We start from the raw sequence: 15,459 nt of genomic DNA, 5'->3' as shown, positions 1-15,459 counted from the left end.
CTTCGTTCCCTTTCCACTTTGAATCTTCCCTTACACAAACAGTCAGAGGAGGAAAGGGGGGGGGGGGGGGGGTTGTAGGGCCAGTCTGGCTGTCTAAGGATGTGTGTGCCTTTATTATTGTCTATGTGTGTGCAGCCTTGCTCTAGTCTAGAGCCATCAGTAAAGGTCTTACCTCTAAAGTGCAGTGCTTGGAATAATTTAGGTGCAACCGAAAATATGTCTCATGATTTCATGCATGCTTGGCAGCAGTAATCAATCTCTTTGAAGTGGTTGCCTGTCTCATTTGGAAACCAAATAAAGGGCCAATTTCACTGAGTTGTTTGACATCAGCTTAACTGATTGTGGAAAATAGAAGTTCTGATGCCATATCAAGTACCTCCATTTGTATTCTGGGTAGTTAACTTATATGCCTTTTACGGTTTAACTCCAACAAAAGCTTAAGAGACTTGTGTACTTTTGGAGAAGGAAGACTTAAAGGCACGTTTTAGTCGTTTTCATCAGCCTTGACCTATGCTGATAAAAACTGGTAAACCACACCCTCAGCTGAAAAAGGCTAAAATAGTTTAGGTACCCGAGAACAGAACTTTTTTGTTTATCACACTATCATCAATAGGGGTGGGAATCCCAATTTAACTCCCAATATGATACGTAATACAATGTCATACATGACAAGTTGTAAATAGTAAATGGGCTTGAACTGACATCAGGCTTTTCTAGTCTTCTGACATCAGAAGTGTCAGAAGACCATCAGAAGTAACTCATCCCATTCATACGCCACTGACAAAGCGGCAGGAGCAATTCAGGGTTGTGTCTTACCCAATTATACTGATATTACTATAAAGTGATACTGCAATCATGTAGATATCGCATGACAGTTTTATATAAATCCATTAATAAAGTAAAGAAAATAAAATGCTTATAGGAGGGTAAAGTTAAACATACTTGCCCTTGTCTGTCGATTGTCTGTCGTTCGTTATTTGTTGTCCCAAATGTCTTTAGTTAAGTTATTTGTTTTATAGTATTGCTTTTTTATTGCTACTTTTTTTATTGCTATTTTTTATTTAAATTTGTCATGTTCATTGTTATTTTTTAGTGCTCTTTTTATGCACTGCAGGTTTGCACTGCGGGTTGGGGGGATTGCAATTTCATCTGTGCTGTATGTTTAACATGGAGCATATTTGACAAATAAAGAACCTTGAACCTTGAACCTTGTCCAATACAGCTGATTATGATTCTGAAGACTAGCTATTGCTGAATCGATGTTTTGTCTAACGCCTAATCACCATGTTTTTCGTCACAACGCTTAACATATCTGATGTCAATTCACAAGAAGTATATCTAAAGCCCGTTTCCACCTTGCGGTTCAGTTCTGTTCATCTTGGTACGGAACGCATTTTGTGGCATTTCCATAGACTAAAGCCGGGAATGTTTCCTAATCTTCCTACTTTTTGGTACCCTTCTGTTGGAGTGACAAGATTATCGATCTAACCCTAAAAGGTGGAGCTTAACGATGCAGTTCATTGTTTGATCGAAAGAATCATCCCTTCCCGTGTGACAACAGCAAACACAACCCAGCCGTGTTGAAAAAACACAATTGATTGTTTATTCGTTTGAACTTCTCCTCGCGGCACACAGTAGTAGATGAAAAAAGTAAAAAGTAGATGAATTGCTGAATGTCTTCCATCATTGGTTTTGTTTACTGTGTCGCATTTTTCCCCTTTGTTGAATTTATTAGCGGGTTAGCTGTTAGCAATTAGCTGCTATCATTGTTGCACTATTACGTAGCTGACGCGACTATCGGCATCCGGATTATACGCCACCTAGCACATAGGGCAAGGTTGGCTGTGGAGACGTAAATGGGATCAGGCTTTACCGAACCAAACTGTACTGATCCATACCGGACCGCTGTAGGGAAACAGGGCTTCAGGTAATAAGTTTCCTCAGACCTTAGTTTATGGTGCTGGGTCCCAGCTGGGAGCAGTTTGACAGTCGGTTGAGTTCAGACAGCAAAGAAAACCTCTCCACTGCTGCTCAGGCCAAAGGTACAAGGCTGTATGAGTCAATGGAAGGAACGAAAGGGAGAGTGCTCTCATTCGGCAATGTGGGATGTGATGATGCTGCGAGAGGTTACTCAGGGCAATGGGCCACGCCTGACTGGGGGGCCCAAGTCAAGAGGGTGGAGGTCAATTAGAAGCAAATGTCCTCCATCATGATCGGCCCATTGTAGTATGACTCTCATGTTTTGTTATGAGCAGGAGGACTCAATCTGACCCTGGCTGTATCACTCTCACTCCATATCACTCTCAATAACCATCATCCCTCTAAAAAGGGCCATAAAATTGGGCAAAGCATGTGATGTCTCATTGCTTTCAGAGTATCACTAGAGTAACCGTAATGGAATATCATTGTTGATTCTGCGAGTTTAAATCAACCAATGACAGGGTGCCTTAGCTCAAAAAGGAGTATGAGGATGGTTTGCGTTGACCTTTTTCTGGCAGTCAAAGTTAAAAACACCTTTCAAAAATGGACAATGTTTCCTTTGCAAGATGTGGAAACATCCAGCAAGTCTGCATACAGCAGTTGAAGGCTCCACCAGGGAATGATATCCGTTCTGTGAGGTGGACAGGTCAATAAAGACATCTCCTTTTATCATGCTAAAGCTCTCAGCACCCTCAGTACTTGTCTGCTTCACACTTGGATAGAATAATGCTTTTAAAACTGTTGCTTGGAAAGTCAGTGGCTTATCCACACACACACACACACACACACACACACACACACACACACACACACACACACACACACACACACACACACACACACACACACACACACACACACACACACACACACACACACACACACACACACACACACACACACACACACACACACACACACACACACACACACACACACACACTCCAGATTTTGAGTTTTTGAAGTCCCTGGACGGTTAGGAAAACATACAACTAGTTTCTCTGACCTCTTGTGGTTTAGGATACAAACATACCATCAAAAAAAAACACAATCACATCTCTGGAGAGGAGATGGTTTTGGCATGACTCTCTCAAAGCGGTCTGTTTTGAGAGGTGCATCCTGTGGTGACATAGTTGTGATACTCCTGTAGGAACATACTTCAAAGGTTCTGGTGTCGAATAGATGACAGGTACAGAGTTAGTTGATGTGTTCAGGAGACACAGAGAGGGGAAAAGAGGAATAAAGGACTTCGTCAAAAAGGTAAGACAATGTAGAAAAGATGTTGGCAAGGGATATGAGAAATATGAAAAGGAAATAAATATTTTGTGAAAGAAAGGAAATTGGCTGTCAGAGAACCGAGAATGGAAGCTGATGGGATAGATGAAGAGACACAAGAGAGGTTTTCAGGGGAGAAAGAGATGCCGATACAGTTGAGGAGTCTGTCCGTATACAGTGGATTGAAACCACATGTGTCTGCCTGAGGTGAGGACACCGCAACGCTGCACACATGTGAAGAAGAATGGCGTCACTTGCACTCACCAGGGGCACTGCACGCTCGTTTTCCAGAATGCATTTCTCCTGCCAACTCTCTGCTGCCTGCAAACCTTTTTAACGTGTCATCTCCTCTGCGTCCTTCATCTCTTACCTCCTGCAAAACAATCTTACTTTTCCTGGATTGGAAAAGAATACTTTGGTTGAGCGTTGCCATGACAAGAAGGTCCCCTTAAGAAACCTACGTAGTAGAAGTCAGGGAGAAGAGGGCAAAGAGGAGATGGGTTGTCAAGACGCAAAGGAGGGCCTGTTCCTTAAATGTAACGCGCTCGATTTTTTATTTCACAGATTTTTTTTTAAATGCTATATTCTTCATCTCCTTCTTCAGCACATCTGTTGCAACTCAACATTCAAACTTAATATTCAAATCAAGAAGTTAAGATTTGTCATTACATACAATACATTTTGCCAATTTATGCCTTGCTTCCCATGAATCCACATTCATTATCAGAACTTCAGAATGTACACTCTTCAGTAAAAACGTATTTCGGACCGTTGAGAGGGAGGGAGAGGTGAGGGGTAGCTGGGTGGGGAGAAAAGGGGCGAGACGGCCATGCTATGGGAAAGTGTTTTGGGGAAACCAAATTAAGGGGAAGAAAGGCCGGGCACAAAAGCCTTTGAAAGCGGCAGACAGTTCCCCTGACATGTGCCTTAAAAGAGATGCTGCCGCCGATGCCAAGAAAGGGGGGAAAGGGACAGAAAAGGGAGAGAGACCGAGGGAGGGACAGAGGGAGAGATCAAGGGAGAGATTGACTGAAAGTATGAGGGCGATGGGAAGTGAGGGCACGCAACACGGGACAAAAGTCCAACAAGGAAGTTAAGGGAAGAAAGTTCATGATATGTGTGACAAGTATAAGTAGAGGCATCAGTGCAGGATTGTGTGATTGTGTGCATGCATATGTGTGTGAAAATACTCACTGATCAAGAGTATGCCGCTGTGCGAAGGAAAGCGAGTGTGTGGGAGGGACATTAGAAGGAGGAAACAGCCAGAATATTAAATGATTCTTAAATGGCTCGTAACCTCAATTCCATTCCTTAGGGTCTCAATTTTTTTTTTTTTGGAAATCACTGCTAGCCCGCTGCATGTGTTTTACATAAATGGCAATGTGCACTGATGAGATTTTTTTATGCAACACTGGCGCTGCCTTTCCAGTCCCTGCATGTCTAGTTTAATCAGGTTCGGGGTACAGAGACTATAATAATCATTTTCTATGGTACAATGATCAATAAGTGATTAAATTAAATCTCAATTAAAGGATTCAAGATTTGAATTTATAACTTGTTTCTGATCTATCTTTGATTGGCTTTTGTCTTATTTTTTTCGTACGACATGTCTTGTTTTTGTAAAATATTAAATCATAGATAGTTTGTAGCTGACTGACCCTACGAGTGTTGTAATCTCATTTTAGAAATGTTTCAATTCACTGTAATGATCAGTTAACAACAAGCGCTCACTTTTTGTGCCACTGCCGGCAAGCAATGTCAACATCAAAACAGCGGCATGCTTTTTCTTATGCAGAGCCAGCCTCTTTGATGCAGGACAGCCCTCTCTCACTTGTGGCATTGTGTGCCCCTCAGAATTCACACTGGACTCGATCCCCCCCCCCCCCCCCCCCCCCCCAATCTTCTTTCCACACACACACAATATCCCTTCCCTGGGGCTATGTCTGACTCTGGCATGAAATCAATTGCGGATGCTGCACCCTCCCAACACCCTTCTTCAGCACCCATTTTCCCTCACCACGAAGCAAGACCGTTCCTGTGCCAGCTGGGAAAAAAAGTACGCCCATCCTCCCCAAGGAAGTGCCCCTTCCACAGACGAGGAAGAGGATGGGCCAGTGGAAATGGGTACCTGCCGTTGTCACCGTTCCTTCCAACTCTATTCGGTGCCATATATCCTAAATATTGGTAACATCTTATTGATATAATCTTCTGAGTATCAAAGTGTGATTCACTGTGGAATAGCTGTACATACAGATATATATATAAAAAAGCTAGCTTTGATCAGCAATATTCACTTGCAAGGCCAAATGGGAATCCATTAAAACTCCACATAAAAAAAGCATAACCACACTTGGCAACGTGGAAGCAACATGAAAAGGTTTTAAATCCCAAAATTGGTCTAAAGTGACAAACAGTGAGTAAGTTGACAGAGGGATGGACATGCAGAGGTGAGGCGGCACAGCTTTTATCATTGTTATTCCCTCTGCCGGCGCACACCGCTCCTTCCTAATCTGCACTGACAGGGTTTTCATCATCAGGAGGTGGGGACGATGAAGAACTTGAGGGACTCAGGAGAGGTGGGGGAATTCCCTCGACTCTCTCCCCAGTGACGGTGCATCTTGAGCGGCCGCAGCCAGGGCCAGCAAGGCCCCCTTTGTGCCAGTTATCACCAGGTGGTGAGTGACGGCGCTGCGGCCTCCCGCTCTCAGGAGAGAGAACAGGGTTAGGTAGGGGAGGAGGTGAAGAGGAGAAGGGGCACAAGAGGAGTAGATTGGAATGTTCCCAGAAGAGACAGAGAGCGCTTAAAAAGGAAAGAAAAAGAAAGACAGAAACAGAAAGATGCTGTTTGAAGGGACATCCTTGCTCGTTTGTGCTTCACTGTGATGACTCAATAGCGCTTGAAATATCAATGAAATAACAGAGAAAAAAGTCCCAAATGTGTGGGAATGTCCATGATTTCACTCATTATCTTTCTAGTTCATCGCATAACCTTGTTTTATTTGACAGCCCCCAATTTAACAGGCTGATGTCATTCGAGCAGTAACTACGCTCGCTGCGTGTTTCCTACTATGATTTCATGTCTCGACTCAATTACACTCACTGAGACATGATTGGTAGAAGTGAGTGATGGACGCATGTTGAGAAACATCTGAGTCTCTACAGATGGATCTTGGGAACTGCCCAGATGACCAAAAGGGTCAAAAGTCAGTTAATCCCCCCTCCACTGTTTCTCTCTCCTCTTTCCTTTCCTGGCCTTCTCCCACGCTTTCACCAACACACCTGTGTCCTCACCAGCACCCAGGTCCTTTTCCCCCCCCTATCGTTCACACACAGAGAAAGGCTCTCACACACACAGATACCAGTGTCTCGGACGTCTCCCTCTCTCTTTTCCTTCACGTTTACACACACACACACACACACACACGCACACACACACGCGCATTCCTTGCCTTCCCAGCTGCCTGTGCACCTGGGCTGGCAGCTGTCATCGCCGTGGTAACTGGCATACAGCTGGCTGTGTCACTATCACCTGGCTCATCTGCCTCTGAAAGAGAGTGAAGTGGGCAGAGAAGGAAGACAAGGATTGAAGAGGCAGAGTAAAAAGAAGTTGAGGGCGTTTTTGAGTGACAGAAAAGATGAAAGACAAATGGATTCTTACTGGAGAGAGAAAAGGGAAAATGAGGGGAAAAAAGTCATTATTTTGTCACTAAACAGATGTGATTTCTAAAACATTATTACTGTTTTACTTCTCTCTTCTAGCTCAAGTTGTTATTCTCCACCTGCCCACTAGTGGTCAATATTGAGCTGCCCCCGTAAGCTTGACCCAGTCAACTGCTTACCCAACAGCTCCTAGTCTGCCATATTCTCAAGTATACTTTATATGGATAGCTAACAATCCCTTTCAGCAATGTTCGTCTACTGTCCTCTTACTCCTGAGTCTTAAAATGCTTTCTGGCTGACTAAAAGGTAACTATTGAATGGAAAAATCTAAATTAATGAGTGAAATAACATTTCAAGAAATGCAGATGCTTCCCTTTAGCGGCTCTTAATGGTTGTTTTCGAGATAATGAGTAACATATGTTTTGGCCCGCTCAGTCACCACATGTCAATTGATTGATTTTGGACCACTGTGGGAGACAGTTGCGCTGCAATCATAAATCTATGCAGAGGCACAATACAGCTTTTTATAGTGCTCAACTGGCAATCAACATTCATGGTGTCGTAGCTTAGACAGATAACAGACAGTGCGCGATATTCTGCCTTCAAACAGAGCGCATTAGCTCTTAGCTGTGGTTAAGTATTTGGAGTCATGAAAAAGGGGTTGTATTGTCAGAACACAGCTAGGGCTGAAACGATTCCTCGAATAACTCGAATAATTCGATTACAAAAATTCATCGAGGAATTTTCGCTGCCTCGAGGCTTCGAGTATAAAACACGTTTAATGTAGCTGCAGCTACCTGCTCCTCTCTCTTACACACAGACACTTCAACACGCACACGCGAGCGCGGCGTGCCCCTTTTAACTTTTAGTCAGCACACAGTTGATCCGTGATCCATACGACCCAGTCGGGAACACGTGATCCGGTCAAACGGTCGGCTTTTCTCCGTTCACTCTCTCCGTGTTTGCAGCTAACATAACGATAGCAGCGTCCTCTCACAGTCTCTGTCATAGACACGTCTATGGTCTCTGTAGTCTGTGAGCGTGCTGAATGCACACGCTGCAGGAGCAGACAGAGATACACTTATAATAATAAACAGGCTGATTATATAAAATGTCTAATGTCTTCAAAGCTAAATCAAGACAGAACTTGTTTGTGGAATAATAATTTAGCAAATATACTCAACAAAAATATAAACGCAACACTTTTGTTTTTGCTCCCATTTGTCATGAGATGGACTCAAAGATCTAAAATTCATTCCAGATACACAATATTACCATTTCTCTCAAACATTGTTCATAAATCTGTCTAAATGTGTGATAGTGAGCACTTTTGCTTTGCTGAGACAATCCATCCCACCTCACAGGTGTGCCACATCAAGATGCTCATCAGACACCATGATTAGTGCATAGGTGTACCTTAGACTGTCCACAATAAAAGGCCACTCTGAAATGTGCAGTTTTGTCTCACAGCAAAATGCCACAGATGGCGCAAGCATTGAGGGAGCGTGCAATTGGCATGCTGACAGCAGGAATGTCAACCAGATCTGTTGCTCGGGCATTGAATGTTCATTTCTCCACCATAAGCCGTCTCCAAAGGCGTTTCAGAGAATATGGCAGTACATCCAACCGGCCTCACAACCGCAGACCACGTGTAACCACACCAGCCCAGGACCTCCACATCCAGCAGGTTCACCTCCAAGATCGTCTGAGACCAGCTACTCAGACAGCTGCTGAAACAATTGGTTTGCATAACCAAAGAATTTCTGCACAAACTGTCAGAAACCGTCTCAGGGAAGCTCAACTGCATGCTCGTCGTCCTCATCGGGGTCTTAACCTGACTCCAGATCGTCGCCGTAACAGACTTGAGTGGGCAAATGCTCACATTCGATGGCGTCTGGCACGTTGGAGAGGTGTTCTCTTCACGGATGAATCTCGGTTTACATTGTTCAGGGCAGATGGCAGACAGCGTGTGTGGCGTCGTGTGGGTGAGCGCTTTGCTGATGTCAATGTTGTGGATCGAGTGGCCCATGGTGGTGGTGGGGTTATGGTATGGGCAGGCATCTGTTATGGACGAAGAACACAGGTGCATTTTATTGATGGCATTTTGAATGCACAGAGATACCGTGATGAGATCCTGAGGCCCATTGTTGTGCCATACATCCATGAACATCACCTCATGTTTCAGCAAGATAATGCACGGCCCCATGTTGCAAGGATCTGTACACAATTCTTGGAAGCTGAAAATGTCCCAGTTCTTGCATGGCCAGCATACTCACCGGACATGTCACCCATTGAGCATGTTTGGGATGTGCTTGACCGGCGTATACGACAGCGCGTACCAGTTCCCACTAATATCCAGCAACTTCGCACAGCCATTGAAGAGGAGTGGACCAACATTCCACAGGCCACAATTGACAATCTGATAAACTCTATGCGAAGAAGATGTGTTGCACTGCATGAGGCAAATGGTGGTCACACCAGATACTGACTGGTTCTGAGTCCCCAGACCCTCAATAAAGCAAAAACTGCACATTTCAGGGTGGCCTTTTATTGTGGACAGTCTAAGGTACACCTATGCACTAATCATGGTGTCTGATGAGCATCTTGATGTGGCACACCTGTGAGGTGGGATGGATTGTCTCAGCAAAGCAAAAGTGCTCACTATCACACATTTAGACAGATTTATGAACAATGTTTGAGAGAAATGGTAATATTGTGTATCTGGAATGAATTTTAGATCTTTGAGTCCATCTCATGACAAATGGGAGCAAAAACAAAAGTGTTGCGTTTATATTTTTGTTGAGTGTATATATTTAAAGTTTCTCAATTTCCTTATCTGACATAATGATTGATTCTGTGATTGATTCAACAGAACATAATGCTTTCTCAATTAAATGTACTGTAACAGATGTGTAGGCTACACAAAACAGTATTTGCTATTTCAGCCATTAAAACGTGTTTGGCCTGTATTTTTCATCTACCTGCCGCCTTGACCAGTGAATCAAAAAGTGAATTTGGGACCCTGTCAGTAATATGGTGAGTGTCAGCAGCTGTAGAGCAGAGGTGGTTGGCTGTAACAAGCAGGCGTTTCCATGGTAACTGCAAAGAAGCAGGTTTGTAGGGACGACCCAAGACGAGTTAAACCTTAATTAAGCAAAAATATGATTTATTCGATTACTCGATTAATCGACGGGATATTCGATAGAATACTCGATTACTAAAATATTCGATAGCTGCAGCTCTAAACACAGCTGCCAGGAAACAGCAATATGAACATTCAAATTAATGTTAAATTGGCATTGAGATGTGTCCAAGGTTACAACTTCTAAGTTTTGTTTGGTTAAAAAAACAAGGCTGTTGGGATCATTTCACTGCAACCTATTATAAAAAATAACAAAAACACTGACACAAGTAATGTCATGATATCTTTCAAATCTTTACCTTGGAGCTTTCGACTGTTGGAAATACCAATAAATAGGGCAGGGCGATATGGTCTCAAACCAATATCGCAATTTATGAACATTTTACCATTTATGATTGATTTTCTAAATGTTTGCCCTCATAGCTCCCTGACACGGTCTCTACTGTAAATATGCTCAACTTTTAGAGCAAACGACATGCATTGCTTCTATGTCACGGATTGGACATGCCATCAGGTGACTCTGTCCTGAAAATAATCAAAATAATCAACATGGGCAAGATTACCTTGGTGAGAAGCTCTGAATGTCAGTTTCTATTAATTTCCCAGCCCTACCAAGAAATTGATTTTAGGATTGAATTGAAATACCAATATTTGATCAAAGAGTCTTTTAGGCATTATGTGAAAGACACCAAACTAAACCAGACGCTTTTGTGGTTTCATCAAGGGATAATGTGCACAATTAGCGGACTAAACGATCAAAGTTATCACCCTTGCTATAGTCGGCCCCAGAGGTACTGGTGTGTTAAACTATAGTGCTCTACGACGTGAATGTTACATGCGGACGATGACCTCCAAAAAGCACCAAAGGCTGGATGTACTAACACTGCTAATGTCCCACTCAGAAAACCAATATCACATTATTTACCCTCAAATACTGTGATCCTCGACCAGTGGTGTTAAATAAATGTTGCTCAATTGTCTGAGAATTTTGTGCAACTATTTTCAAATCTGTGTTTAACCAGCTTTGAAATCCACTGCGTTGAACATCACTAGTTTCATTGAAAATTGGAAAGCGTTTTCAGACACATGGACTACCTGTGTCTGCTATAAGCAACCAAATTTGGGATCCAGTGTTCACTGCAGTGGCAAAGATAGGTCACTGTTGTGTCATTAGACTAGAAATGTCTTCCAGATATTGATTTTGGACCCCTTTAAACATGTTTTCCTTGTGAACAGTTTTAAGAGTTTGTTTAGTTGATGGATTCCAACTGTTTGTCAAACGTTGGTGAACATTTGTTGGAAAGTAACAACACAAAATGTATACCACCCCAAGAAAAAACTCCTGCCTACAGTAATGTAACTTCATGCACCCCCTACATTTAAAAGGTCAACACCAGGGGTGTAGCAAAACAAGACTTTTAGAGACCCCCTGCATGGGCGTCTTTAATTACGGCAGAGGAAGTGGCAAAGCTTAACGCAAACCACCCTGCTCGGCTGTTACATCCCATGACTCTGAATGAAAGCAGAAAAGCTCTTTAATACCTTTTAATGTGCCTGTGTGTGAGAGCCGCACACAAGCAGTGTGTGGCAAAGGTACCATGCAGCATATGGACAGGCGCGTCTGCACTGCCTGTTAAGCAGGGGGGGGACATCAAAAGGTGTGCTTTCACACGCACACTCACACATAGCCCTTTTCCACCCCTAACAATAAATCCCACCCCAAAAGGAGCCATTTATGGGACAATAAGAGCCAATTTATGGGCCCCTAGAAAATGAAGGCAATTCAAAGGTGTGGGATGAAAGATGACAAGGGCTTTCTGGGGGCTAGCTGGTAGCTCTGTGTTTCTTCACAACTTTCTCCTAGCCTTTGTGCTAAATATGAGGGCTGGGCCAGTTGCACACAGAAAAAAGATTTCTCTACTAAGTGTCCCTCGCAAAATAGAAAGACAAAACAAAAACAATGTCAGATGCAAAGGCACACATGGAAGCTTCAATTTTATACACGTTTTCTTTAGCAGGCCTATGTCAGCATGTACAGCTATAGGATTTTCCTCACATATCAAGCTATACCCAAATGACCTCTCAAGAAGTCTGCCAATGTGATCAGATGAATATATACATAAAGACAATGGAATTAACAGCTTTCCAGACAGACGCATATCCAGGCACATAAGACACAAAATCACGTCTGCCTTGGAGTTACTGAAGTGTGTTAAGATTGCTGAAATACTGACACGAGACGTTTGGGGAAAACCACAGAAAGGCCTTTGCAGTGCCCCGACCACTCAAGCATATACAACAACTCTCTAGCTTGTAGTGTGTATTGCTGATGGCTGTAAGAGCACATCAGACTGATGTTTTTTTATTATTACTATTATTATTAACATTATTTCTCTGGACAGATATAAACAATAATGTTTTAGTCAACAGTGAAACTTATGTCCTGTTCATCAATGAAAGGCAGGCCAACAATGAGTCAGCTACCTTTTTTATGTCTGGAAACAACTTCTTAATGAAAATACGTTCGCTCCTTTCCCCTTTTTCGTTTTCTCACTCTCATTGGCTTCCTCTTTTATTCATTGAGTTTAATAGTGTGTAATAGTTACCGAGTATCATTAAGGCCAACCTCTGTGGCTTCTAACAGCGCTGTAGGCAAGCCAAGTGTTTGTTGTTGACATTTTATTGGCTTGCAGGGAAGAGGTTGTTGTTGTTCAGTGTAATCTTGGCACGCCAATAACAGGTTTCAATAAAAGCAGCTGCTTTCTTATGGTAGTTAAGCCTCTCTCCACCCTCCTTCCTTTTACAAGTGTGTTTGGTGGAATAAATGCAGCGCTCCTCCTTGAAGGAAAGACTGGAAGTGTCTCCATTTGGCCTGACCTATCCAAATACTTCACTTGTGCTCTATCTTTTTTTTTTGCCCAAATTACAGACAGATCCCATTACTCATTCATGTTTTATCTTTCTTTGTTTTCATCCCTCTGACTCCAGGCTTCTGAGCTTTTAACTGGTTTACTGCTGTGCTACCTGGTTGATTTGACCACACTGCCCCCTTTTGGGAACAACATGCAGTTGCAAGTCAACAAATATGAGGCAAATCTAACAAATCTTATGGTACAAGCTCTAAATTATCCAATATCATGCAGCCAACTGTGTATGTTCCCAATTGTACGCATTTTCAGTAAGTTTGATTTAATGTAATGATGGGCGCTATGGAGGTCCAGAGTACAGCAATTGCTAATGACTATTTACAAAACAAACAAAGAGGACAAATGTACATTTAGAAAAATCTTAATAGCGAATGAAAATGCACTTTCCTAGGTGATTAATCGAACATGGCAGAATCTCTACATTTAAAAGGAAGAAATCAAATGCAAACATTTAGGACCACAACAACAAAAAATGAACAATAATGTTAACCATGGGCCATAACTGGGATTTTCATGGTAGGCCTGCTGCAATTGTGAGGAAAACGTTTCTTGTAATGTTTTGAGTTGGATAATGTAAAGAGGCGTAAACATGAAAAAAGACGCACTCAACTCCTGCTCGTTGGCTGCTCCTTCGCTTGTAGTGAGCGTTTTCGCACACAGGATGCGGCAGAATAACAGAAGCAAAACAAAACAAAAGTTCACTTTAAACTGAGAATTCATTGCTTACCTGCAGTAAATTAATGCAGCTCCTTGTAAAGTCCTGTCGAATTATGAAATCCTGTCCCGCTTTTGCAATTGTAATCCTCATTATCGGATAGTCCTTGAATGTTGACACAACAAAGGCTTTATCTTCTCGATTTCATTATGCCATACATGGCGGGTTTATCAGCTTTAACTCGCATAAAGACACACAGTTGTTGTATTTCACAAATGCACAGTTGTGTTTCCTGCTTGAGTAGCCTCCTGACTTTTACAGATTGTGAACAATATGCCATTACAGAATCTGTAGCCCATTTTGTATGCGGTGTGGAATCGTATTATTACACTGTAGTGTTCTTGTGTTTGTTTGTAGTCCTTATAGTATTGCCCACTAGTGTTAAAGCAGTCTTGGAAAAGCACTCTGACCGCACAGAGAGCGGAACGTTACCTGCTTGGCACATCACAGGTGTTAGAAATCATGCCTGGCCAGAAATGGATTAACCCGACAGCCTGTGTGCCTGTTTAAATATCAGCTGCAAAAAATGTTATTGTAAAGTGTCTATGGAAAAACTTTTAGAGTGAATGCAAAATATGGTAGTATAGAAATCGTTTCCATATTTTGCATTGTCCTGTGAGGTCTATGCAATTCTTAACAAAGACAACACAGAAAAGGCAGTTTTGGCCAGTGGTCCTTTAATTAAACTGATGGCCAAATCAGAATCCATGAAAAGATTGCCATCTCTCTCACAGGCACATCATCCTCTGATGATAGCTGATGGGTTCTCAGATTGGGGAGTACAACTCTGTTTAACTCAGTGTTTTGAAGTTATTTCGCAGATGCTCCCAATTATATCAACCCTTGAACATGACTCAAGCCAATCCCATTTACCATCCAACAATAATCACACATAGAGCAGTTAAGGTAAATGTTCATATACAGTACTTTTCCAGAACATTAACATTTTTAACATGATATGATTTTAATATTTATTTAAAATAGCCTGTTTGGTGTCCCTCTCAATATATTTATTTCATGTTTTTACATGCCCTGTTTCCCAATTAAAATACATAATTTTACGATGAACTTAAAACAAATGGTAATCATGACGACGTGGATCTATAACTATGAATTAGACTATAGCATGGGCAGACCATAGACTGTAAATATTAAAGGACAAACCTTTCATAAATTTGGCATGTGGCCGAATGAAATAAGGAGGTATTCATTCAGTTTGACTGGATACAAGAAAGCAGTTGAGAAACACTTGAAGGACCAGTGTAAACGTTGTGATTGATAGTAAACAATCATGGAAGTATAATTCCGCTACAATTTTGGGGGGGTTTAAAACATTTTCCAGTAACTCTCAGGGAAAAGAACATGGGTGGGTTATGTCTAAAATCTCTCTGATTATGTAACTTTGAGTTCATAAGTGCAATCATTTTAAACTGAATGCAAACTGTATCTCCACATTGCAAAGTTATAATCAAGCTTACAAATGGATATGAGAAAACTGACCTCTCTATAACACGAGTTTTGTTCAGAATAAATCTTTGTCTGTCATCTGAATAGAAATGACACAGGTTCAAAGTTTGAATATAAGTGAAACTCTCATGTATTGCTTTCTTCAATATGATCTCTGATTTTTCTTGGCAGTGAAGTTTGATTTGCCAACACATTCCACAGTTGAGGTATAAGAGAAAGAGTCCCCATGTGGTTAGAAATGTTCCTGCCTCCCATGTAAAATTAAAGCACACTCAGACAAACGTTATTGAACC

The 15,459-nt window shown here is 42.0% G+C and overlaps 1 long non-coding RNA gene across 2 annotated transcripts in view; it reads right to left on the bottom strand.

Annotated features, from left to right (window-relative positions):
* LOC306842296 overlaps nucleotides 1-14,158 on the bottom strand; it is a 103,267-nt gene extending 89,109 nt beyond the window's left edge. For both annotated transcript variants that reach the window (XR_013781684.1, XR_013781685.1), the window contains exon 1: nucleotides 13,712-14,158. This is a non-coding gene — a long non-coding RNA (uncharacterized lncRNA). The remainder of the gene's footprint in view (nucleotides 1-13,711) is intronic.
* Between the last annotated feature and the right edge of the window lie 1,301 nt (nucleotides 14,159-15,459).

The sequence above is a fragment of the Symphodus melops genome, assembly GCF_947650265.1.
Source record: "Symphodus melops genome assembly, chromosome: 21".
Classification (NCBI taxonomy): Eukaryota; Metazoa; Chordata; class Actinopteri; order Labriformes; family Labridae; genus Symphodus; species Symphodus melops.
Note: the sequence above shows the minus strand (reverse complement) of the source record. Positions and strands in the feature narration are given on the sequence as shown.